The sequence below is a fragment of the Ochotona princeps genome, chromosome 10 (genome assembly GCF_030435755.1).
Source record: "Ochotona princeps isolate mOchPri1 chromosome 10, mOchPri1.hap1, whole genome shotgun sequence".
Lineage (NCBI taxonomy): Eukaryota > Metazoa > Chordata > Mammalia > Lagomorpha > Ochotonidae > Ochotona > Ochotona princeps.
The window spans coordinates 30,956,394-30,981,251 of record NC_080841.1 but is presented as its reverse complement, the minus strand read 5'-3'; the positions used below and the strand labels follow the sequence as shown (position 1 = coordinate 30,981,251).

Here is a 24,858-nt window from a genome sequence, read left to right as displayed (position 1 = left end):
TAATTCTGCCTTTCAAGTAAATAAGGGGCCAGTACCATTAGACTAAACTTCTACCAATAGCACTGGCATCCTATATAGATGCTGATTTGAGTCCCAGTTACTTTACTTCCCATCCACTTCCTAGTTAAGGTCAGGGAAAGCAGCAGAGGATGGCTCAAGTCCTTGAATCAATGTGGGAGACCTGGAAGAAGCTCCACGGTTCTGGCTTCAGATCAACTCAACTCTGGTCATTTCAGTCATTTAAGGAGTAAACCAGCAGATGGAGGACCTTTCTCTCTCTCTGTCTCTCTAACTTCACCTTTCAAATAAAAACGAAATACAACAAAGCTTTAAAACTAAATAGATTAGGGTCCAGCATTATAGCATAATGGTTAAAGTCCTCACCTTGATACACCGGGATCCCATATGGACGCCGGTTCTAATCCTGGCAGCTCTGCTTCCCATCCAGCTCCCGTTTGTGGCCTGGGAAAGCAGTCAAGGATGGCCCAGGGCTTTGGGACCTTGCACCCAGAGGAAGTTTCTGCTCCTGGCTTCGGATTGGCTCAGCTCCAGCCGTTGAAGCCACTTGGGGAGTGAACCACCAGAGAGAAGATCTTCTTTGTCTCTCCTTTCTCTATATCTGCCTTTCCAATAAAAATAAATAAATTTTTTTAAAAACTAAATAAATAAATGGTTTTTTTTAAAGATTATTTTTATATTGGCTGATCCAAAGCCAGGAGCCAGGAGCTTCTTCCAGGTCTCCCACACAGATGTAGGGTCCCAAGGCCTTGGGCCATGCTTGACTGCTTTCCCAGGCCACAAGCAGAGAACTGGATGAAAAGTGGAGCAGCTGGGACATGAACCAGCACTCATACAGGATCCCATGCTCGCTAGGGGAGGATTAGCCAATTGAGTCATTGTGCTGAGCCCAAATAAAGATATATATATATTTTTAATGCCAGTGGACTACTGTTTTTAAACACAACAAGGGGTACATAGCATAACAACATATGAGAAAAACCTCTACTAGCAGATCCTTATCTGGTGCCGGGGCCTGAAATTCTATGATGATTCTTGTCTCATACACATACAAACTAAAGTACCATAAAGTCTTTCCAGCAGATCACAGGAGGCAAACCAGCGCATCCCAGCTCTGACAGACCGTCTGCCCCTCCTCATCTCCGGCCCGATTTGTGACGAACAAGTGCAGAGCACAAGATGAACCAAGTGGCTTCTTGCCCTGACAGCTTCTGCCGCCGTTGGAGGCAAGGTCAGGGTTAGAGCTCTATTTGTTTGTTGCTTTACTAAATAATGCTCTCCGTTGCCACGCCACTGTGGGAATCTAAACAGCTTACAGAAAGGGTGGTGAGCTAGCCGACTATCAGGAACTGTCGCTGTCACTCACCCGGACTCTCGTCTCTCCAGCATAACTGTGTGGGTTTGGTGCCCCCTGCTGTCCCTTTCTCTTGTCTGCCAGAGGCGGACATACCATCCATGGAGGCTCAGGTCACCGCCAGGAGCCTGTGACAGCTGGGCGAGCCACAGTCTTGCAGACACGCATCTGAAAAGTGAACAGCATGTAACTCAAGACAACAAGGAAAACAAATCCAACAAGGCAGTTCTGAGTCTCCCCCTCCCACCCATCACTCTGAATTCTTGTGCAACCAGAGGGACAGCAGCAGGACCTGGGAGGGACAATGTACCAGCCTCCTCATCGCAGCAATTGTCTTCTGGGTGCCCTGGAAACACACTAGCTTTGGCACCTACCCTTCAGTGCATCTCAGCTGACACTGGGAAACAGGCCCAGGCATTTCCATCATTTCTTCAAGAAGCAAGTGCTGAGCCTCTCCACCAAGCCAGGAGGCTCCAGTCATGGGATAGAGGCCCACAGGCTGGGGACACAGGCCCTGCTCTCAGATGCCTTTCTGCCTAGAGAGGGGGGCAAAAAGCGAGAAAATGACATACTATGGTTAATAACATGAGTTACCATTTCTCGATCCTCCCACTCTGTCATGATTCCCAAGGTTAACAGCAACCTAGAGGCTACCAATTACCATGGTACAGATGGACACAGGGCAGCACAGCAGGGGCAGGCCGCCAGCCTGGCCGAGCTCCCTGCTCTGTAGCTTGGTCTTCTGGACATATGGGAAAAATCCATCCATCAATCGATCCGCTCAGACACACACACAGAGCTGCACAGGCAAGGGAAGCCTCGCACACCACGGGCAGATGGATGGGCATGAGGGTCATGAGGGGCATGAGGGGTGTGGGTGGCATGGGTTGAGGGCAAGACAGTGTCTTACTTCATCTGCTTCAAAAACAAACAACATTTGGGCTGACACATGGCATAGCAAGTTAAACCTCTGCCTATGGCACTGGTATCCCACACAGGTGCTGATCCAAGTCCGGGCTGCCTCATTTCCAATACAATTCCATGCTAATAGCCTGGAAAAGCAGCAGAAGATGGCCCAAGATGACCAGGAGAAGTTCCCTGGCTCTGGACCAGTCCAGCCCCAGCCACTGCAGGCATCTGGGGGTGAACCAGGACATGGACGACATCTCCCTGTGTCTCTCTCGCTAATAAATCTTAAATTTCCCTGTGTCTCTCTCGCTAATAAATCTTAAAAGCAAAGCAAAGCAAAACAAAAAGATTTAAGGCCCACAAATACCTCATAGAATTATGTGAGAAGGACCCGGCGTCGTAGCCTAGCAGCTAAAGTCCTCACCTTAAACATGCCAGGATCCCATATGGACGCCGGTTAAAATCCCGGCAGCTCCACTTCCCATCCAGCTCCCTGCCTGTGGCCTGGGAAAGCAGTCGAGGACGACCCAAAGCTTTAGGACACTGCACCCGCGTGGGAGACCCGGAGGAGGTTCCTGGTTCCGGGCTTCAGATCGGTGCAGCGCCGGCCATTGCGGCTCACTTGGGGAGTGAATCATCGGATGGAAGATCTTCCTCTCTGTCTCTCCTCCTCTCTGTATATCTGACTTTGTAATAAAAATAAATAAATCTTTTAAAAAAAAGAATTATGTGAGAAAAATACTGTTAAATGCTAATGAAATTATTCACTGTAAAAACTGCCAATATTTGCTCATTTGGGTAGATGAATACACGGTTTTTCATTATCTTATTCTCTGTAGTTTTCAAAATTCTCCTAAAGCATATTTTTTAGGAAGAGACAGACACTGGGAAGAAACGAGTGTTCTCCAAGGATCTGAATGTGAAATCACAAACAGCGGTTTGCCCACTTAGCAATCACATAGGAGCCTGCCTAGGAACCCACTCGCGTATTCAGCAGCTCGCATCTGGGGATCTCTGGGCGCTTCACAAACACCAATTAACTGCTCCTGTTGCTCCCTGCAAGATGGAGGTGTGTTCTGCAGACTGTTAAATGGAGTCCGGGGAAAGCCAAGTGTCTGATCTCACATTGCGCTGTGAGTTACAGACTGAGCTGAAAACATAACTTTACAAGCAAGACACTCAGCCCCGTGGCCCAGCCACAGCTGCAAGGGCATCTCATAGAGCGGAGGCGACTCACCTCCACCCCCACAACACTCATCCGCTCACCTTTGATTTAACACATCCAGCCAGGTTTTTCTAGAAGAAATGAAACCTCTCCTCTTCCCCTTCCTGTCTTCCACCACTCAGGAGACACAGCCCAGGGTCAGTATCAGAGCCAGCACAGCAACTGTGTACTTCACTTTTCTCAGGAGTGAGCACTCTCCTTAGGACGCCCACATCTCACACAGGAGGGGCTGGGCTCTGTTTCTGATTCCCACTCCCTGCTAATGCACACGCGGGGAGCCAAGAGACGACCCTTGGATGTCATCCACCCACGTGGGACATCAGGAAGGAGTTCCTCATTCCTGGCTTCCACCTGGTTTGCAGGAAATTGGGGGAAATGAACCTGCCAATGGAAGAGGCAGAGAGAGAGAGAGTCAAATAAAACGAAAATAAATAAATTAGAACTAAAATGCAAGCAAGAGCAAATCCCCTTTTGGAGCAAACTCTTCCTGTCGTGTGATCCTGGAGCTCAATTCCTCTTTGAGCTCCTCCAGGCTACCCACATGATGGCCAAGGCATCTAGGCCAAGGGCTGACCAGGACACTCACAAGGTCCCAGCCTGATCTTAGTCTCCCAACTGGCCTCCATAGTTTCCAGCTACTGGTGGTGATTATTCTACATGGTCATGTCATGTCCCCGCTGAAAACAGGACCACCACACTGGAGGAGAGCTAAAGTCCTTTGCAGAGGGCATGGGACAACCGGGACCCCTCTCCTCCTCTGTTCCCCCTCTTGTAAACAGAATGCCATGGAGGTCGGCCTAGAGGAAGAGGCTGAGGTTCAGTCACCAAGTATAAACAAGGTAGGATTAGAAGCCAAGGCCAGCAGTGAAACTGAGAGGAGCCCACAGGAAGCGGGTTGAGAAAAGGCCTGATATGGGCCCACAGCAAGTGGCCTATGTGGCTCCCTCTCTGGGTCCTGTGGGCAAAGGCAGGAAGGCATTTGGGAGGACACACCACTGCCTCCCAAGGGGAAGGGGCTTTCCCAAGTGGGGCAGCCACGCCTTGCTGGTACAGTCCCCTGGGACCCTGAGGAAGGAAGGACCCTGCTGTTGAAGAGCCAAAGAGCTGGGCTGAAGTACCAGCATGATGCAAGCTCCCTCAAGCTGTGGGACACAGAAGGCCAGAGCCTGGGGAGCCGGGAAGTACTGCCTGCAGCGCCCACATCCCATATGGGAGTGCCTGAGTTTGAGTCTCAGCTTCAGCTGTCTGCTAATGTGCATCCTGCGACACTGTAGATCCCAATCCAAACCTTTTGTCTCTGGCACCTGTGTCAACCAGGAAACGTTCCCAGCTCCTGGCTGCAGCCTGGCCCAGCCCCTGGCTATTGTGGACAGTTGGAGAATGAACTGGCGAATGGAAGGTCTCTCTATGACTCTCTTTTTCTTTCTGCTTTTCAAATAAGTGTACACAACATAAAATTTTTAAAAAGAAAGAATGAAAGAAGAAACGCCAGAGACTGAGACTGAGTGCCCTTGTAACAGGCCTACACGCCCCCATCCAACTCCTGAGTTTGGGTTCATCTGCGACCAAGAGGGAGCATAGAGGCACCCCTGGGGAGCCATGCACCAGGTCAGGGTATATTAGAGGAGCTACTCTGGCAGCTGCCACGGGGCAAGGAAGAGGATGACAACAAGAGTCCAAGGCAGGATAAGTCAGGGAGAGGGGGCTGAATGGACCTGGGCACTGGGGTTCCCACAAGGACTGAGGATATGAACAAGAGGCAAGTGAGGAGCTGAAGGAGACAGCAGTAACTGCAGGGAACACTCACAGATACAAAACTGGGTTTCTATTTACCACGCGTTGCAGTAGACAGAACTGGTTACTCCTCTCAACACATTTTATCTCCAGGTTCTGCTAAACTGTGAGTTAGACTTTGCCACAAAAATCTTACATGGTAGGGCCTGGCAGCATGGTCTAGTGGCTAAAGTCCTCGCCTTGAACACCCCGGGATCCCATATGGGCGCCAGTTCTAATCCCGGCAGCTCTACTTCCCATCCAGCTCACTGCTTGTGGCCTGGGAAAGCAGTCGAGGACGGCCAAAAGCTTTGGGATCCTGCACCCGCGTGGGAGACCTGGAAGAGGTTCCAGGTTCCTGGCTTTGGATCGGCGCAGCACCGGCCGTTGCGCTCACTTGGGGAGTGAATCATTAGACGGAAGATCTTCCTCTCTGTCTCTCCTCCTCTCTGTATATCTGACTTTGTAATAAAAATAAATAAATCTTTAAAAAGAAAAAATCTTACATGGTGGCCCTGATCAACAGGCTAATTCTCCACTTGCAAGCACCAGTATCCCATATGGGCACCAGTTTGTGTCCCAGCTGCTCCATGTCCCATCTAGCCTCCCAGTGTATGGCCTGGGAAAGCAGGAGTGAACCATCAGATGGAAGGTTCTTTCTGTCTCTCCTTCTCTCTGTAAAACTGTCTTTTCGATAAAAATAAATATTTTTTTTAAATCGTATTAATCTTTGAACCTCCAGGGCTTAACAGTGTACCTTCTCCCTACTAAGAGGTGCTAAATAAATAAGATATGATTGGCTAGAATGCAGAAATATTTATACCTACAAAAATAGAGCTGATGATGCTTCATCTGAACTGCTTGGAGACAGAAGTGTTTCAGATTCCACAATTTCTTGGATTTTTTAAAAAATATTTGCATAGAAAACGAAATAATCCAAAATCCAAAAGTTTTGAGTGTGTTGTTGGCACTAAGCTTCCGATTTTGGAGTATTTCAGATTTCTCGGCTTTCAGAGTTCTGCAGACATGCCATGATGACTAATCCTACTGGGTTAGTGCAAGGAGCTGCAAGTTACCATCAAAGCATATTTTATAGGCTGCATTTAATATGAAGTTGTTGAGGTTTTATAAGAGGAAGAGTCATTTGAATCAGAGCTATCCTTGGAAAAACTAAACTCTCCAAGATGTGCTTAATGGATTCAAGCAGGGAGCAGCTAGCAGCGAGGTCAGGAAAGCCACATCCACATTTCATCTTAAACAGTTTCTGCCCAGAGTGTCACTAGTGGTCCACGGCCACATTCTACAGATGTAAGCTAACTCGCTTCCCTGACCATTAAGTGAAAAAAAAAAAAAATCACATCTTAGGAATTTCAATTAAGTCAGACACAAATGCAGTATAAAGGCAGACTGTGCTATTCAAGATCCAAATATTTCTGTCTTTGCTGCTAACATCACCTCCTCAGCTCCCCCAGAGCGGAGCCTGTGCCACACTGAGTATGAAGAGGCCCACATCTGGCTTGAATGATCATTGTCCATAGACAGAAACTTATCTCCAGAACTGGAGAAGGAAAAGTTTGTTTCAGGGGAACAAAGAGAAAGATGCATTTTATCTCAAGCCATCTTGCTTCGATTTTATAAATCTCCCCCCTGCCAAATACATTTCAGGCCTAGTTTCTTACAAAGTTCACATGTCCCAGAAAATGGGACTCCCAAAAGAAAATGCCTCCTATGGATCACCCTGGTTTGGCAGATGGCCTCTTCTGATAACCAGCAAGATGGACTCTGCTCTCAGAGGGGAAAGCCTGCAAAACAACCAAGCAGTGGTCCATGCTACTCAGAACAGCTGAGCATCGCCTGTGTGCATGGAATACGGAAAAACAGCACTCCCAAGCAGGGACCAGGACCAGTTTGTGTTCACATCACTACAGTGCCTTGTGCAGAGTCCACGTCTCTACATGAGAACACACACTTGCATATGACCAGGTTTATGAAACATCTCAATTCCTGAGGAATACCCTGGGAGAAGGCAATCCATTCATTTTCAGAGTAAGGTGCTTAGCTGCAAGTGGACAACTAGCCTGCACAACAGCTTGCAAACTGGGGAAAGTTACAAGCAGCCAGCTAGCATAACAGCGAGGTCACACCCAGAGAGCTCTTAGGTCACACAGGTGGGCCTAAGTGGCCGACACAGCTGAAGCAAATACGGGAAGATTGTTACCCAGCAGTACTAAGCCAATGAGCAACTGGGGAGGGGCCTGTGTGCCAGGGAATAAGTCACTTGCTGAAACTGCACCGGCTGTGCCCGCCTGCCCACCAGGAACCCTCTCTTGCAAGATCATTAATGAAGTATCCCTCTGCACCTCCTGAGCCTGATCCATCCTCGGAGTGGACAGGTGACACTATTCCTCACATAATCATCAATATGTCTCCCTACTATGGAAAATTTGTGGGGTTTCTGCCAATCCTCAGGAGTCCAACCACAGAACATGACACCACTTGCCTGAGACATTTGTGTTAGTGCAGCAGAGATAAAGGTGAGTTTTGCAGCTTGAACTATGTTATGCTCAATGCCTTTCGGTTTCACTATGAACCTCTGGCTGACAACTCACGCTGCAGCACCAAATACCATGTTTCATGTGCGAGTATATGTGCATGTATTTATACATTATGTGTTATAGACATTTGTTTTATATAACACACACATATGTATATACATATCGAAGAAAGTCACAGATACAGGCAGATTTAATATTTAAGTATAAGTGATTATATGTCAGGCACTATTTTGATCTTTAAAAGTATTCACTCATTTAATACAATGCTTATAATCCCAGAATGAAGCTGCTTTTTATTATCCTCATAAACAACTTTATCTGAGACATGGAGAAGGTACGTGACTATTATGTGACACAGAGTTACAATTAGAACCGAGAGGGCCCGGCAGCATGGTCTAGCGGCTAAAGTCCTCAACTTGAACGCTCCGGGATCCCATATGGGCGCCAGTTCTAATCCCGGCAGCTCCACTTCCCATCCAGCTCCCTGCTTGTGGCCTGGGAAAGCAGTCGAGGACGGCCCAAGGCTTTGGAATCCTGCACCCATGTGGGAGACCTGCAGGGAGTTCCTGGCTCCTGGCTTCAGATCGGCACAGAACTGGCAGCTGCACTCACTTGGGGAGTGAATCATCAGAGGGAAGATCTTCCTCTCTGTCTCTCCTCCTCTCTGTATATCCGACTTTGTAATAAAAATAAATCTTTTTTAAAAAGAGAGAGATTAGAACTGAGAGTCGTGTGTTTGGTGGAGCAGTAAAATTAGTTAAGCTGCACCTTGGGAGCCCTGCATCTTGCACCTGACAGGCAACAGGTGATGGCTCCAGCATTGGGGCCCCTGCCAGTCCTGTGGGAGACCTGATGGAGCTCCTGGCTTCAGCTAGCCACAACTCAGGCTTATTGTGGGCATTTGGGAAGTGAACCAGTATAAGGAAGACCTATGCTTGCCTATCCACCTTTCAAATAAAACGAAAATATGAGTTTTTTTTAACATTTATTTATTTTATTAGAAAGGCAGATGTACAGAGAGGAGGAGAGACAGAAAAGATCTTTCGTCCAATGATTCACTCCCCAAGTGGCTCCAACGGCCGGTGCTGCGCCAATCCAAAGCCAGGAGCCAGGAACTTCTTTCTGGGTCTCCCACATGGGTACAGGGTCCCAAGGCCTTGAATCGTCTTCGACTGCTTCCCCAGACCACATGCAGGGAGCTGGATGGGAATGGAACCGCTGGGATTAGAACTGGTGCCCATATGGAACCCCGGCGCATTCAAGGCGAGGACTTTAACCATTACACTATCGTGCTGGGCCCGAAAATATGAGTTTTTAAAAGTAAAAAAAAAAAGAACTCAATCTGTGTCTTTTTGTTAAAGATTTATTTATTTTTATTAGAGTCTCAGATATACAGAGAGGAAGAGACAGAGAGGATGATCTTCCATCCACTGGCTCACTCTCCAGGTGACTGCAACAGCCAGAGCTGAGCTAAGCTGATCCAAAGCCAGGAGCCAGGAGCTTCTTCCAGGTCTTTCAGGCGGGTGCAGGGTCCCAAGGCTTTGGGCCATCCTCCACTGCTTTCCCAGGCCATAAACAGAAAGCTGGATGGGAAGCAGGGCTGCCAGGATTAGAACTGGTGGCCATATGGGATCTTGGCAAGTGCAAATTGAGGACCTTAGCCACTAGACTACCACGCCAGGTCCTCAATCTGTGTCTTAAAGGTAATATCACACCTCACACTGCTTTCCCAGGTTGCTATAATTCCCTATTTAATTTATTTTTTTCTTTTTTTTTTTTTTTTTTTTTTTTAAAGATTTATTCATTTTATTACAGCCAGATATACACAGAGGAGGAGAGGCAGAGAGGAAGATCTTCCGTCCGATGATTCACTCCCCAAGTGAGCCGCAACCGGCCGGTGCGCGCCGATCCGAAGCCGGGAACCTGGAACCTCTTCCGGGTCTCCCACGCGGGTGCAGTGTCCCAAAGCATTGGGCCGTCCTCAACTGCTTTTCCCAGGCCACAAGCAGGGAACTGGATGGGAAGTGGAGCTGCCGGGATCAGAACCGGCGCCCATATGGGATCCCGGGGCTTTCAAGGCGAGGACTTTAGCCGCTAGACCACGCCGCCGGGCCCATTCCCTATTTAATTTATACTCCAATTCAAGGGATATGCAGGGGCTTAAAAAAATCCAGACAAATTCAGATTATTTTTAAATTCACCTTTCCTTGGACTTTTCGAAGCCCTATGGCATGCACTTGTGGCTATGACTTTGAGCAGCCTGCTTCTCTAGCGTTATGAGTAAGAACACTGCTCATGCAGCTAGTGGGTTCCCGGAGAATCAAGCCACAGTCACACTCCCCCGAGTCCAGTGCTGGCCATCACCTGACTGCTTCGAATCCCAGTCAGAAAAGGGTCTCATACAAAAACAACCAATTCAGTTTCTGGCTCCCCTTCTGCTCTCATGTTCTTACCGCAAAAGGTTTAACTGGAGACAAAGCAATCTTGGTCCTCATTCACCCTTCCCCCTTCCATATGTACAACAGAGTAACCCAGGAACACACAAAAGCAGCAAAGCCACCACCGGCCACAGACCTTGGACTACTGTGGCCAGGAGCAGGGCAGAAAGAGCAAAGTCCTGGCGCCTGGCAGAGGGGCCCAGTAGCCCGAAGCAGGGGCAAGACAAGCCTGAACCTGCTAGTTTCCTTCCTTCGCCCAACTCTCTTACATTACAGGGCTCTTTAGACAAAGAGGAGTGTCTGTGTGTGTGACTGAGTGTGACTGCGTGTGCTGAATGAGAATGAGGACCCTGTCCTGGCGCCTCTGGCCGCCACCATGTCGCTGCCAAATTTGGGGTTTAAGGAATTCCCGAGAGGGGTTTATCCTCCCCCACCCACCCACCAAACACCCCGGTCAGGGAGTCAATCTTTAAAAATCCCCATAGTTCAAAATTCTAGAAAAGTGACATTATTTTTAAACCAGAAAACTGCCCGTGGACCTTGGGCACCAAAATCAGCCCACACTCTGGCACCCTTTCCAGCTGAGGGGAGGGGCAGGAGCGCTCTTACGGTGACAAACATCTCAAGAGAAACAGTCAAACCCGCTGTGCGGCAGGTCCAGGGATCAAAGTGCTGCTTCAGTGAAAGCTCTGGCCGGCTCCAGCTGCTCTGCGCCTCCGGTTTATTTTTTTTTGTAATCCACTGGCATTTTACCAAGTTCACTGAACACTAAGGGTTGGTATGGTGTTGGGGTAAACCACAAATAAAACTAAAATGTAGAATCTGTCTGCAAAAACAGTGAAACTGAAAGGTATGACAACGGAAAAACAACAAAATAGGATCTGGGCTTCAGACAGACTTGAGTTTGACTCCCTTCTCTAGCAGTTGCACTATCCAGGTCATGTTAATCTCTCTTGAGCCCTAAGATTTTCTCATTGGTAAAATGAGGATAGGATAATTATGCCTGCCCCAGGAATTTGATTTTCTTGCGAAAGTTTAAAGAAGATAACACGGAGAATTGCGCAATGCCATGTAGGATAGGTGTTCAATAAACAGAAATTCTTCCTGGTGAAAAAGAAGAGCAATATGCCATCATTGCAACCCAACACCATTCTGCAGATACAGAGATCGGTTAACCAAAACTGGGGAGGAGGGTTCTTCCCCCAGGCACTTTACTGTGTACCCAGTATGAGAGGGCTTCAAAAAGTTTGTGGAAAATGCATATTTTGAAAAAAGAAAAAGCATGGGTTTCAAAAATTTTGCACCAAAAAAACCCTCTTATTTTTTAATTGCAAATACTATCATACTTGTACATGAGAGTTCATGTTATGCTAAGAAAAGCTAACACATAAACTGCTTTTAAACAGCTTACAATCAAGGCAGGGAGGCAAAATGTCCATATTAAACACTCAATGGTGTTAAAAAAAAATCCTGAGCCTGCTGTAAGCACCTATCATGTGTCGAGCCTCCAGCTGGAACAGGCTGCATCTGATCCTGCTAACAATCCAGAGGTGGCTGCTGCTGTTTACCATTTCCCAGATAGGTAAACTGAGGCTTAGCAAAGTTAAACTGCTCACCCAAGGTCACAGAGTTCATCTGTGGGGCTTTGGATTGGAGCAGTCTGGATCCATAGGCACTGGCATTTGGGCAAAAGGTTAAGGTGGGGCTGGGCTGCTGACACGTGACTTCTGAGTTGGGTTCCGAAGAAAAAACTGGATTTGGAATGGCAGAAAGGAAGGGCTGGGAGGCACAGGAGCAGTCCCTGAAGGAAGAGGCAGAAGGGACCGTCCTTGGGGGAGACAAACCGGAGCAGGATGGCTTTAACCTGTCCTGCCTGGGGCCCAGAACTCCATCGGGTCCACCTGTCCATGCTGTCCTACTTAGAGCAGGGACATGCTGCACTTTACACAATTCACGCACAAAACCGGCCTGTGCAGTGATGTCAGCAGGCCACCTTTCCCCACCAGCGTGAGGGGAGCGCTGCTCCAGGCTGCTTCCCCACAACCTCTCCCCATGACACTGCAGAGACCAAGCCTGGCTGAGCCAGGTCTACCTCCCCGGAGGCAGGGTTCTGAAGCCTGCAGGCCTCTGAGCAACCTCAGGACACGGCAGGGCAAGCACCTGTGCCCATTTTTCGGAGAAAGAAACCCAAGTCCAAAAAAGAGAGAGGAACCTTTAGTAGTTCACTAATAATTAAACAAGATGACACTGAGTCCTGGCCCCACCCACCCCGCCCCTGTTTGCCTGCCCGCGGAGCCCCTTGTTATTCCACAGAGCTGGCACAGAGGGCTGGGCCGGGCTTCCTGTCTATCTCGCGGCCACAGCTGTCCCGTCGCCAGGGAGAGTCGCCCGCCCCTCCCGTCCTGGGAGGGCTCCCCCTGCTAAACAGCCGGGCTGCCGGGATGCCGAGTGCCGCCCAGGGTTGTGCGAGGATAAGATTAGGAGAGGCGGGGCCATGAGGCTGGACCAGATCCCACACCAGGGCTCCCCAGGGCCTCACCTCAGCTGCAGGCCATGGGCTTACCCCTGGACCGGGCACTGGGCCCCCAGGCTGGCTACCCCTGGGGTCACAATAGAAGGAGCAAGGGAAATGAAAGGGAGGAGGCTGGCAGAGACAAAGGGCTGGAAGAAGAAGCCACAGGAGGGAAAGTGGAAGAAAGAGGGAGGAAAGGAGCCCTTCCCCGGCTGGCTCTGAGTGGGGTGGACATTCCGGCCCAGGCTCCGCGCAAGCCAGGCTCATGGCGAATTGCATTCCACACAGCTCTAGTGCGCTGGGCTCTAAAGAGCGCCTTGGATTTCACCACAAAGTCAAGGCCATCATCTCTCACCTCCTCCCCACCCCGCAGGCTCCGGGGGCCCCCACCTCTCCCTGGGGCTGCTCTCTGCCTGGCTCCCAGCGGCTCTTTGCTCGCCGTCCCTCCGCCTGCACCGCACCTGAGCCCGGCTTGCGGCAGAAGCCTCCAGCCCACACTCTGGCACCGTCTTCCTAGGCCTTGCCTTCAACCTCTCCATCTTTCTGGCTCTGTCCCTCGCCATTCATACGGTGTCTAAACCCACCGCTTCCTTTCCGTGGTCAGAGAAGGGATAAAGGCTTTCCTTTGTGTTTGCCAAGGTTTCAATGACTTCTGAACACACCAGGCGATGGTGGGGGGGGGGAGGGAAGAGGACCAGGAAAGGGCTACGGCAGTCTTTTTTTTCCAGATGATTGTTTATGTAAAACTCGGCAGGGCCTGGCAGTAGCGGCTCACTGGGGAAAGAACCCCCTCACTTGCCCCTGCCTCTGTCACCCCCTCCCCCCGCCGCTCCCCAAGCTGGGCAGCCTGGGCAGGGTGCTTCCTTGTACTCACCAGAGCCAAGGCCTCTGCCTTCCTGCACGGAAGAAGCTTTCAACTCCAGCCATCTGGCTGTGCCTGTCAGCAGTGTCAGGCTTCTCTGTCCTTGGCCATGGCCGCAACCCCACTCCCCTACCCCAGCTCTATCCCCTTGAAATTTTCCTAGGGGACCACCCCAGAGAACCAGCCCTGCTCTCACCCAGCATCTGGGACCACAGTCTCACATGACTGACTTTGTCCTACCAGTTGTCAGTGGGCCTCTAAGTTTCAATGGTCCGGTACAATGACTCTGAAGACCCCAAGAAGGCAAGGAAGGGCCTTGGTCTCCAGGTGCTACGCTACAGCCACCCTCCTGGATTCTGTCCTAAAGGAAGGCTTTTTGGTAAAACTTCCCCCAACAAGGCCCAGAGCTTCCTCTGGGCACTAGCCCCTGCCTTCCCCACCCCCTCCTCTCTTCACTCTTCCACGGGCCCCTGAAGCTGGTCAGGAACTCCACCCCCAGCTCCTTGCCCTCCACCCTATCTTGCCACAATCCCTCTTTAGAAAATCACCTCTAACAGGGATGCCTCCTTCGGCAAAGTGTCAGGGTGCAAACAAATGTCTGTGTAAAACACCATAATGCTGAAAAACACACACTTAGCAATCCAAAGAATACTAGATTCAAGCCTCCATGCTGCCATCCACTAACTACGCAATCTTGAGCAATTAATTCACTTCTAGCACTTTTTTTTTAAAGATTTATTTATTTTTATTGGAAAGTCAGAGATACAGAGAGGAAGATCTTTCATGCCGGAGTCCAGCTCCAGCTGAGTTCGGGTTAAAGAGGAAAGAAATGGACCACTATGATTTCATGATCATAATGGACAATGCGGGAAAGCTGTCCGCTTTATTTCTACAGAAACATTCAAACTCTGGCTCACACTTTTTACATCATGGTCAAGTGGGTGTTTCTAAGGATAATTCTGCCATTTGTTTCACCTAAAAACTCTAGAAGTTCCTGCTACAATTCTTATTCTACAACTCAATCTCGTATCACAAAGAAAAGAAGAACCTAAAGATCAAGGAAAGAATGAAGTCCTAAATACAGGTCCCTGGATTAACATAAAGTCAATGGGGACAGCCAAGACAGTAGGAATAATAGAAGGCCCTTTTGCAAGACGTTATTATTGACATTAACCTCCAAGCTCACATTGAATAAAAAAGCCAACTCCACAGTAGCAAACAATGCCTGAATGGATTAGAATTCTTCCGCAGGGTGGTCCAGTGCCCATGTAAAGGAAGGTGGAGCTGCATTCAGGTGGTTGTAGAGACATCCTCCAGGCCCTGCCATACAGCCGGAAGTTTCTTCTGCCCTGCCTGCAATGGAACAATACTCTTCACACCTTCGTGTCCCCCACATCCACTGCACGGACCCCAGCACTTTCATCCAATGACTCATTCCCCAAGCAGCCGCAAAGGCCAGAACTGGCCAGGAGCCTGGAGCCTCTTCCAAGTCTCCTGCGCAGATGCAGGGTCCCAAAGCTTTGAGCCGTTCTCTACTGTTTTCCCAGGCCACAAGCATGGAGCTGGATGGGAAGCGGGGTTTCTGGGATTAGAACCAGTTCTCATGTGGGATCCCGGTGCATGCAAGGTGAGTACTTTAACCACTAGGCTACCGCACTGTGCCCGCTTCTAGCACTTTTTAAGGCAATGTTTATTTATTCATTTATCTAGGAGGCAGAGAGACAAAAATCACTGACTTTCCAGTTCACTCAATACCAAACAACAAGTCAGGAACCAGGAATTCAGTCCTGGTCTCACAGGTGGGTGCCGGAGACCCAAGAACTTGAGCCATCACCTGCTGCCTCCCAGGGCACACATTAGCAGGAAGCTGGAAATCCAAAGCAAAGTGGGGAACTCCAACCCAGGAGCTACAACATGGTTTTAGGCAGCTTAACCTCTAGGTCAGATGCCCGTTGCAACTCTTACATTAAATTCCAAGAAGGTTCCTCATGTGCAAGTTGTGTTTGTTAATAATAGTACTGAGACTAAATTCTTATAATATAAAGGCAGGACCCAGCCCAAGGTGTCCTTGCCTGTCCCTTAGCAAAAGGATTTCACTGAATTGAGGAAGTGGTACAGCTGGTCCTACAAGGTTCTAATCACCAGACTCAGAAAGTCACTTGCTCTGCATTAGAGGATTTGTTAGGAGGAAATCCAGATCCAGGCAGGACAATTCCAGGTTTGGGACAGAAACCTGCATGGAACCCTCCAGCTCCTGGATCGACTAGAGCTCACCTGGCCATTTATAAAAATTCCCTAAACGCACTGACCAATCAAAAAAAGATCAGGAGCACCACTGACCAACCAGGAATGTGCACACGAGCTGAATACACACTTCACAGCCCCAACTTCAGTCTGTAGGAACTTTGACTTCTAACTCCTCCAAGAGCCAGGGATTAAGCAATAGCTGCCCAGCTCCTTGCTCTGCACTGTACAAGAAATTCCCACTTTCTCCCACCATACCAATGTCTGTGATTGGCTTTCTGCATGTCAGACCAATTAATCCAGGGTTTGGGGTTCTCTAGCAATACCTCCAACTAGTTTGAGGGAAGGGTTGTGTAACAGCAACCATGTGGTAGTACCATCACCAAGATTAAACCAGATTAAATAAAATTAGGTGAATGAGCTCTTAACAAAGAATTCTAACACAGTACACTCTCTAACCATATCCTTCTTTTCTATCACCATTTACTCAGCACTCAGAAGCCCCAACAATGAACATGGTACATATAAAGAACTGAGTATAACACAAAGCTGAACTAGTAGATGCTAGTTAGACATGGGACAGAAGCACGGGTACTTTACGGAGTACAGGGATGGATGCAAGATGGATCCCTCCAGAATGGAGAGGCACAGAGGTTGAGATGACCTGTGGGCAAGCCCTGGAGGTGTGACCAGAGCTGTGTCAGTGGGAGTAGATTGTGCCTTCGGGAAGGAATGCAAATGCAAATGCAGCATGCATGGAATGAGCAGATCCAGCTGCTCCAAGCCCATCCTCCTTCAGGGGTCCACTCTGTTCATTCAGGGGTCCACTCTGTTCTGGTGAAAGCCATGAAGAAAAAGGAAATCTTGCAGCAGGCAAGTCCCCTCATATGACACAATCAAGTCTGATCAAGTTGAAGATAGTTGAGAAAGCTGCAGCGAAGTCATACTTTCTTTAAAAACAAAGAAACACAATGCCATAGGTACCCATTAGGCGACCCCAAGAATCCAACAAAGAAATTGGGTCTTTGGAAACATTGTCGAGCTGCTGGATCAAACTCTGTCTTTTTTTTTTTTTTTTAAGACTGATTTATTTTTAATGTACAGAGATGTACAGAGAGGAGGAGAGAGAGAGGAAGATCTTCCGTCCGATGATTCACTCCCCAAGTGAGCCGCAACGGCCGGTGCTGCGCCAATTCAAAGCCGGGAACCTGGAGCCTCTTCCAGGTCTCCCACGCGGGTACAGGATCCCAAGGCTTTGGGCCATCCTCGACTGCTTTCCCAGGCCACAAGCAGTGAGCTGGATGGGAAGTGGAGCTGCTGGGATTAGAACCGGCGCCCATATGGGATCCCGGGGTGTTCAAGGCGAGGACTTCAGCCGCTAGACCATGCCGCCAGGCCCCAAACCCTGTCTGAAGTTCACGCTGACACCAGTATCGTTCTGACCAAGGAACAAATAATTCCTCTACTTTGTAAGCCAGTTTGAGTCACATTTTAGCTTCTTGATATGCAATAAGTGATCCAAAATCAAATATAGCAAGAATAGCAGGTAAAGGAAGAGCTATAAAAGATGTTGAATCAGAGAAATGCCATGCCTTCTCTTCCCCATGCCAAGGCGCTGGCTTCATGCAGCCAGCAGGAGACCCCTCTGAAAACCACAGGGGATAGGGTGCAGTGGCATAATGTAATCTGTTTTAGAAAATTAACTCTGGAGGCAGGATGCACAACAGAATGGAAGAGGGAGGGATTTGAGGCAAAAAGAATCTTGATTAGCAATGAGTCTGAGAGAAGCAGGTTTTATCAAATATCCCCAGATGTCACCAGGGCCTGGAGTGGAGGAGGAGGCAAGCGGAAGTCCTGCTATAGCAGCCTTGCCTCTCATCACCAGTAGCAAGGGCCTTCCCTTGGCCCGAAAGAGCATGCAGTACTCAGCATAGTCCAAACCTCGTGTGCAACACCTCAGGAGCTAGCTGGTTATCCTATGGGCTTCAAAGAGTGGAACAAAGGGCCAGTGCTGTGGTGTAGTGTGCAACAGTGGCATCCCACACAAGCCCAGTTCGACGTTCCACTTCCAATCCTGTTCCATGTGCCTAGGAAATCAGGAGAGGATGGCTCAAGTGTCTGGCACCCTGCTCCCTCTTTGGGGTACCTAGGAGAAGCTCCTGGCTTTAGCTTGGCCCAGGCCTGGCATTTGTGACCTGACCATCTAGGGAATAAATGAGTGAAGAGAAGATCTCCCTCTTTCTCTGTAACTCTGACTTTCAAATAGAAAACAAACAAACAAACAAAAAAAACCTGAAATTAAAAAAAAGAACAGGATACTTTTCATTAATAGATTTTAAAACAGGCCAATTTGAATTTAGGAATTTTTAACTAGTGACACTTTTAAAGGGTGGGTAGAATGCATCCCCAAAACAGCAGGGCATCACAAAGTATCTTGTTCTCCAAAGCGTGTGAATCACTGATGTACAGTGACAACATGCCCAGCTCCGCTCGCTGGCAGAAGCACCCATCACACAGCCCAGGGCCCAGCCCCTGCGGCAGATGCCAGTGCACTGGGTCCCAGGGTTCATGCAGATCCACCCAATAACCGAAGACGTCTTGGGAGCAAGGCAAGTGCTCTGTCTGCTGCCCTTTCCAAGGCTGTGAAGGTTACACACATGCACATACCTGTGTGTATACACATCTATACACATGACTACATACACATCTATGTATATTCACATATATGCATACACACCTGTGTACACATGCCCATCCACACACACCTGTACACACTCACACCCCTATGGCCATACACATACACACATACCTACGCACTGAAGCACACCTGCACCTTCTGGACTGCAGCAGCACGTGGTAACCTGTCTGCTCCCACTCTGACTCATTCCCACAGGCACACTCCCACCTGCATTCCAAACTGACTGCTTCATTTACATAATTCTAATCTCTTTCCTTGCCAGGCTCCTGTTTTTGGTGAACTCCTGAACAATTTTTTTTTTTTTAAGATTCAGAAGAAACAAAAGCCCAGCTAGCTCACAATCCCCCTGTACCAAGGGAGGACTCAAGGAAGCCTCTGTCCAATGCTTTCCCTTCTTGTTTTAGAAAAAGAAGGTTAAGAAACGCCCAGTGGTTTGCAGTCAGAGAGTCTCCTATAAGCGTTGGACTTCACTGATTTTCGCCCTCGTGGTGAGAGATGAGGAGACCCAGCAATAACTCCACTCCTGCTGGAGCTGCCCTGGCCTCCAAGTTAGCCTCATTCTATGCCAGTGAGAAACCTGATTCACTTTTTTTTTTTTTATTTTTGGTTACTTATTTTCATCTTATTTGAAAGACAGAGTAAGGTAGAGACAAAGAAAGGGACAGAGCTTCCCACCACAGGTTCACTCCCCAAATGTTGGCACAGCCAGAGCTGGGCCAGGCCCGGAAGCCGGGAGCAGAACTCCAGGACTCCTACATGACTGGCAGGATCCAGGAAGCATCTCCTGCTGCTTCCCAGGATGTACCAGCAGGAAGCTCTGAAAAGGGATGTGGGCATCCCAAGCCCTAAGCCCTAACCAGCTGTGCCACAGCACCTGCCCTGCGTACAGGTCATCACTGCCTGGGTCTGAGTCCAGGAGACTTTGGGGGTGCCAGGAAGGTGCCCATGCATCCGAACAACTGCCTTCTCTCCACGAGGCTGTGAAAAGCCTCCTCTCGTCCTTGCTCTAAGGGTGCGAATACAACACCAAAGGGCCACTCACATGCTCAGCAGGGGATCTGAGGGGTAAGCTCATTTTGGAAAATACTCATCACTTGAGAGAAGTGGATGGAAGAGATACTGAGATGACGATAACCCGAAGGCTGCCAGGCAGAAAACACTTGATCTTAGCCCAAAGGCCGAGAAGCGATAGGCAGAAAACACAAACCAGTGTCACCAAATGTTCAGTCTTGCCCAGGGCCTGGCATGACTGCAGAGCCAACACAGGGAACTCACTTGTTGGCCAGCGCCGTGGTTCAGAGACTTCTCTGTTCCAAGACTGTTTGCAGTACACACAAGCTGCTTTATGAAAGCAACAGTGACCACCATCACCCCCCCAAAAAAGGCCACAAGCCATGTCACCCCACAGCACAGACCATCAGCACATCTACTGTGTGGCTTCATCATCACGGCCATCCAGAAGAGAACACTGCTGCTGGCTACCCTGGTGGAGGTGGGAGGTGACTATGTAAGTTAACCTGACCCAAGTCTTTGGACTCAAAATTCAAGAGACTTCAAAAAGTTTGTAGAAAATGCTGAGGATGAAAAAAATATATATTGTAGGAGGACATTGTGACCTTAGGTCAGCGACCATAGACAGTGAGCACAGGATTACAGTCCATGGGACAATATTTGTATGATAAACAACTGAATGGATGTCTTGTGTGTGACTGATTGGATATCCTTTGCATGAGAACAACTATATGGCTACCTTTTATATACCTGATGAGATATCATTTGTATAAGAACAGTTGAGTGGGAAGTAATATACAAGGCAAAAGGACTTCCAAACTAAGGCATAGAAACAGTCAGATATACAGAGAGGAGAAGAGACAGAGAGGAAGATTTTCTGTCTGATGGTTCACTCCCCAAGTGGCCCCAACAGCAGGTGCTGAGCCAATTCAAAGCCGGGAACCAGGAACTTCTTTCTGGGTCTCCCACACGGGTGTAGGGTCCCAGTGCTCTGGGCCGTCCTTGACTGCTTTCCCAGGCCACAAGCAGGGAGCTGGATGGGAAGTGGAGCTGCCGGGATTAGAACCGGCACCCACATGGGATCCCGGAGCGTTCAAGGCAAGGACTTTAGCCGCTAGGCTACGCCGCCGGGCCCAAGAGTTTTTTCAAGATCCATTCACCTCCCAGTGTATGCTAGTACTTCATCTGTTCTGTGTCATTCACTATAATATTTGTCATGCGCCTGCTTTCAACAAGAATTTGCAGTCTCCTGGGTTGATATGAGGTGGCGGTTCTTCATCCTTGGGTACTGGGATGTGCAGAAAGTCATGAGTGGTTTTCCTCTTTGTCTCTCCCTTTCCCCCAGGAACAACAAGAAGAAATAACAAATTTGGAATCAATGAACTCACCCAATTTCCCCTGAACCTTGATCCTTCCCACCCTGATCAACCATGTAATCATTATGTTATATATATTTTTAATTGGAATAGGAAAAAATAGATTAATAAAGTTTCCAAAAAAAAAAAAAAAGAATTTGCAGTCTCCCCACCACGGTCACAGGCTGTCCCACCTTCCCCATAGTACCTGTCACCCTGAGTGGTCCTTCTGTCCCCACACTGCCCAGAGAGTTCCTGGAGGGAAGGGACCCAACAGCGATACTCTAAATGATTCCTTTAACAGAAGTCAGCAGTACCCACTGCACCAGACCAGAGCAGCTGCCTGTAGCACAGCCGGCAGGGCGTGAAATGTGTGGATGTGAGAGCTTTGTCAGCAGGCTCTGTGGGCTGCTGCACCAACCCCACCCCCCGGATCCAGAGATGATAGGCAGTGAAACTCAAAAGGCACAGAGAAGAGGAATAAGCCACGGCCCCAAGAATGCAGATGCTCTGGCGGCCCAAGGAGGACGGGTACTTGCTCGGTGACCAAGGCACTGGCGAACAGGAGCAGAGGAGCCATCTGTGTGGCTGACAGCACGAGGAACAAAGGTCTGCAATAACATGGGATCTGAAAAAATGTTTCACTTCCCAGGCTATGCTGCACCACATGAGAAAACAGCGCCTCTATTTTACTACTTTCTCCCTGTAGATACCTCATGATCATTTTTAAGTTTTATTCATATCTTTGAAAGACACAGGGAAATGTTGCATCCACTGCCTCACTCCCCCACATGTCAAAGGCAGGATCCAGGAACTCCACCCAGGTCTCGGGCAGGTGGCAGGGACCCAAGTACTTGGGCTATCACTTGCTGCCTGCAAGGTGCATTGACGGTGGCTGGATGGGGAACAGGGGTGGGACTCAAACCCGGGCCATCTCACATGAAGTGTGGGAATTCCAAACTATGTCTTTTTTTGGGGGGGGGGGTAAGATTTATATATTTTTATTTGAAAGGCAGATTTACAGAGAGAAGGAGAAACAGAAAGATCTTCTGTCACTGGTTCACTTCCCAAGTGGCAGCAACAACCAGAGCTGAATTGAACAGAAGCCAGGAGCATCTTCCTGATCTTCTACATGGGTGCAGGATCCCAACCAAGGCTTTGAGCCATCTTCTACTGCTTTCCCAAGCCAGAAGCAAGGAACTGGAAGGGAAGTGGAGCAGCCAGGACATAAACCAGCACCCATATGGGATCCCCAGTGGATGCAAGGCGAGAATTTAGCCACTTGGCTAGCATACCAGGCCCCCAAGATGCTTTTTTTATGATTTACTTATTTTCATTGGAAAGTCAGTTATACAGAGGAGGAGAGACAGAGAGGAAGACCTTCTGCCCACTGATTCACTCCCCAAATAGCCGCATTGGATGCAGCTGAGCTGGTGCAAAGCCAGGAGTCAGGAGCTTCTTCTGGGTCTCCCATAGGGGTACAGGATCCCAAGGCTTTGAGCCATCCTCAGTTGCTTTCCCAGGCCACAAGCAGGGACCGGATTGTGTCTTAACCTACTATGCCGGGCCCGGCAGCGTGACCTAGCAGCTAAAGTCCTCGCCTTGAACGCTCCAGGATCCCATATAGGCGCTGGTTCTAATCCCGGCAGCTCCACTTCCCATTCAGCTCCCTGCTTGTGACTTGGGAAAGCAGTTGAAGATGGCCCAGAGCCTTGGGACCCTGCACCCACAATGGAAGACCCGGAAAGAAGTTCCTGGCTCCCGGCTTTGGATCGGCACAGCACAGGTCGTTGGGGCCACTTGGGGAGTGAACCATCGTATGGAAGATCTTCCTCTCTGTCTCTTCTCCTCTCTATATATCTGCCTTTCCAATAAAAATAAATAAATCTTAAAAAAAAAAAAAAAACACTATGCCACAGCACCTGCTCCTCATATACACATCTGAAACTTAACTGAATTCAAACTAGAATTCTCCATTTTTCTCCTCCTGCTTGACTTCCCAACTCCCTAGCCTTCTGGTCTTCTTTACCCCTGGGCTCCTTTGGTCCAGACAATTCGTGCATGACGTGCACTCCCCTTCCGCATTCCCCAGGCCCTCCTCTCCCCAACACACAGCAGATGTCTGTCCCTCTGGAACCTCAGCTCAGTGTTACTTCATGCAGGGCGGGAGGGGTCAGGGTCCTCTGGGGAACAGTAAGGACCTCTATTCTCCCCCCTCAGAGCTGCACCACGTACAGCTGGTATGTAACCTACAGTTGTGACAAGCACACCAAGGACAACTCCACCACAGTCTATATCCAGTGGGACCTTCCCCTCCTACCCGGGACAGACAACAGCTTGGCCCAACAGGCAAAGGGGGTGGGTTCAGGATTAGATCCCTGAGGGGTTCTCAAATCCTCATCTGAGGTTTCTGAAGAACCAAAATCTTGGTGAGTCTCAAGCTAGGAGAGGGGACAATTGAGACTACCTTTCTCTCCAGGGAGGACAGTATTTGGTGGGATAAGTAGAGAGTGTAGATGTGTGAATGAGAATGTTGATGTGGGAGTGTCTTGAACTCCAGCTGCAAGACAAGGGCTTGGAACAGAACCCTGATTTGGGGAAGTGGAGGCAGCAGAGAGGTCAGAAGAAAGCAAGCCACTTCCAAAGTATCCCACCAGAAAGTCTGTGAGGAGCTCGTGTAACCATCTGACCGATGGTGAGGTTAGGGGGAGGTTGTCATAGACTTCAGAAGCAAGCCAGCGAGGGAACCAACTACTGGACAGTCACAACTTAAAAATGTAAAGCCAATATGTGTGATGCCAGCTGGCATAGTGGCACAAGCCAGACCTGTGATGCCAGCATTCAATATGAGCACAGGTTCAAGTCCCAGCAGTACCTCACTTCTGATCCAGCTTCCTGCTAATGAGCCTGGAGAAAGCAGTGGGAAGTGGTCCAATGACACCCATGTAGGTCAGGATGGAGTTCTATGTTTCTAGATTCAGCCTGGCTGTTGTGGCCATTTGGAGAATGAACTGGCGAATGGAAGATGGTCCTCTATGTCTATGTGTGTGTGTGCATGTGTGGTGAGTTGGTGTGTGTCTCCCTCACTAAAATAAAATAATTCTTCAGGGCCCAGCGTGATAGTCTAGTGGTTAAACCCTTGCCTTGCAACCACCGGGATCCCATATGGGTACCAGTTCATGCCCTGGCCGCTCCAATTCCCATCCAGCTCCCTACTTGTGGCCTGAGAAAAGCAGTGGAGGACGGCCCAAAGCCTTGGGACCCTGCACCCGCATGAGAGACCTGAAGAAGCTCCTGGCTCCTGGCTTCGAATCGGTTCAGCTCCAGCCGTTGTGGCCGCTTGAGGAGTGAGCCAGCGAATGGAAGATCTTTTTCTCTTTGTATCTCTTCTCTGTGGATCTGCCTTTCCAATAAAAATAAGTAAATCTTAAGAGAGAGAAAAAACAGAAAGAAAAGAAGAGGAGAGGAGAAGGAAGGAGAGAAGAGGACACAAAGCTGAGCCCAGTGGCTTCTAGGATCGTAAGCCATTCTCACTGCTGCTGCAGAGGATCTGCAGAACCACTTCTGTTCTCACACTGCTCTGCCTCGCCAGGCCCATGTGCTCACGAGGAGATGTCAGTGAAAGCGCTGCAGCGCAGCAGCTGGGCCCCTCTTGGCTCTGTGGTGGCAGGGACAAGCACCAAGTCATGCCCGTAGGGGATACTGGAGGCTGCAGGTGAAATTCTGCATGGGGAGCAGTTGCTTTCCTCCTTCCTGGCCCTGTGCACACAGCCTGTTCACTCCAGGCCTTTATTGCTGGGCTCCAGTGCCAGTGAGGGAGGGCAACCTGAATTATCTCCAATTTACATAACAGCAAATTATCTGTGAGCTCCAAGGCCTTCCCTGTAACTGAAAGGGAGTGCTG

At 49.2% G+C, this 24,858-nt stretch overlaps 1 long non-coding RNA gene across 2 annotated transcripts in view; it reads right to left on the bottom strand.

The window, feature by feature from the left end:
- Positions 1-24,858, bottom strand: part of LOC131481244 (uncharacterized) — a 64,915-nt gene that overhangs the window by 4,682 nt on the left and 35,375 nt on the right. The window contains exons 2-3 of one of the 2 annotated variants that reach the window (XR_009246177.1): positions 1,747-1,908; positions 1,385-1,540 (exon numbers count right to left, since the gene is read on the bottom strand). This is a non-coding gene — a long non-coding RNA (uncharacterized LOC131481244). Of the gene's footprint in view, positions 1-1,229; positions 1,541-1,746; positions 1,909-24,858 lie in introns of those variants that run through there. The other variant, XR_009246176.1, reaches the window with a different exon arrangement.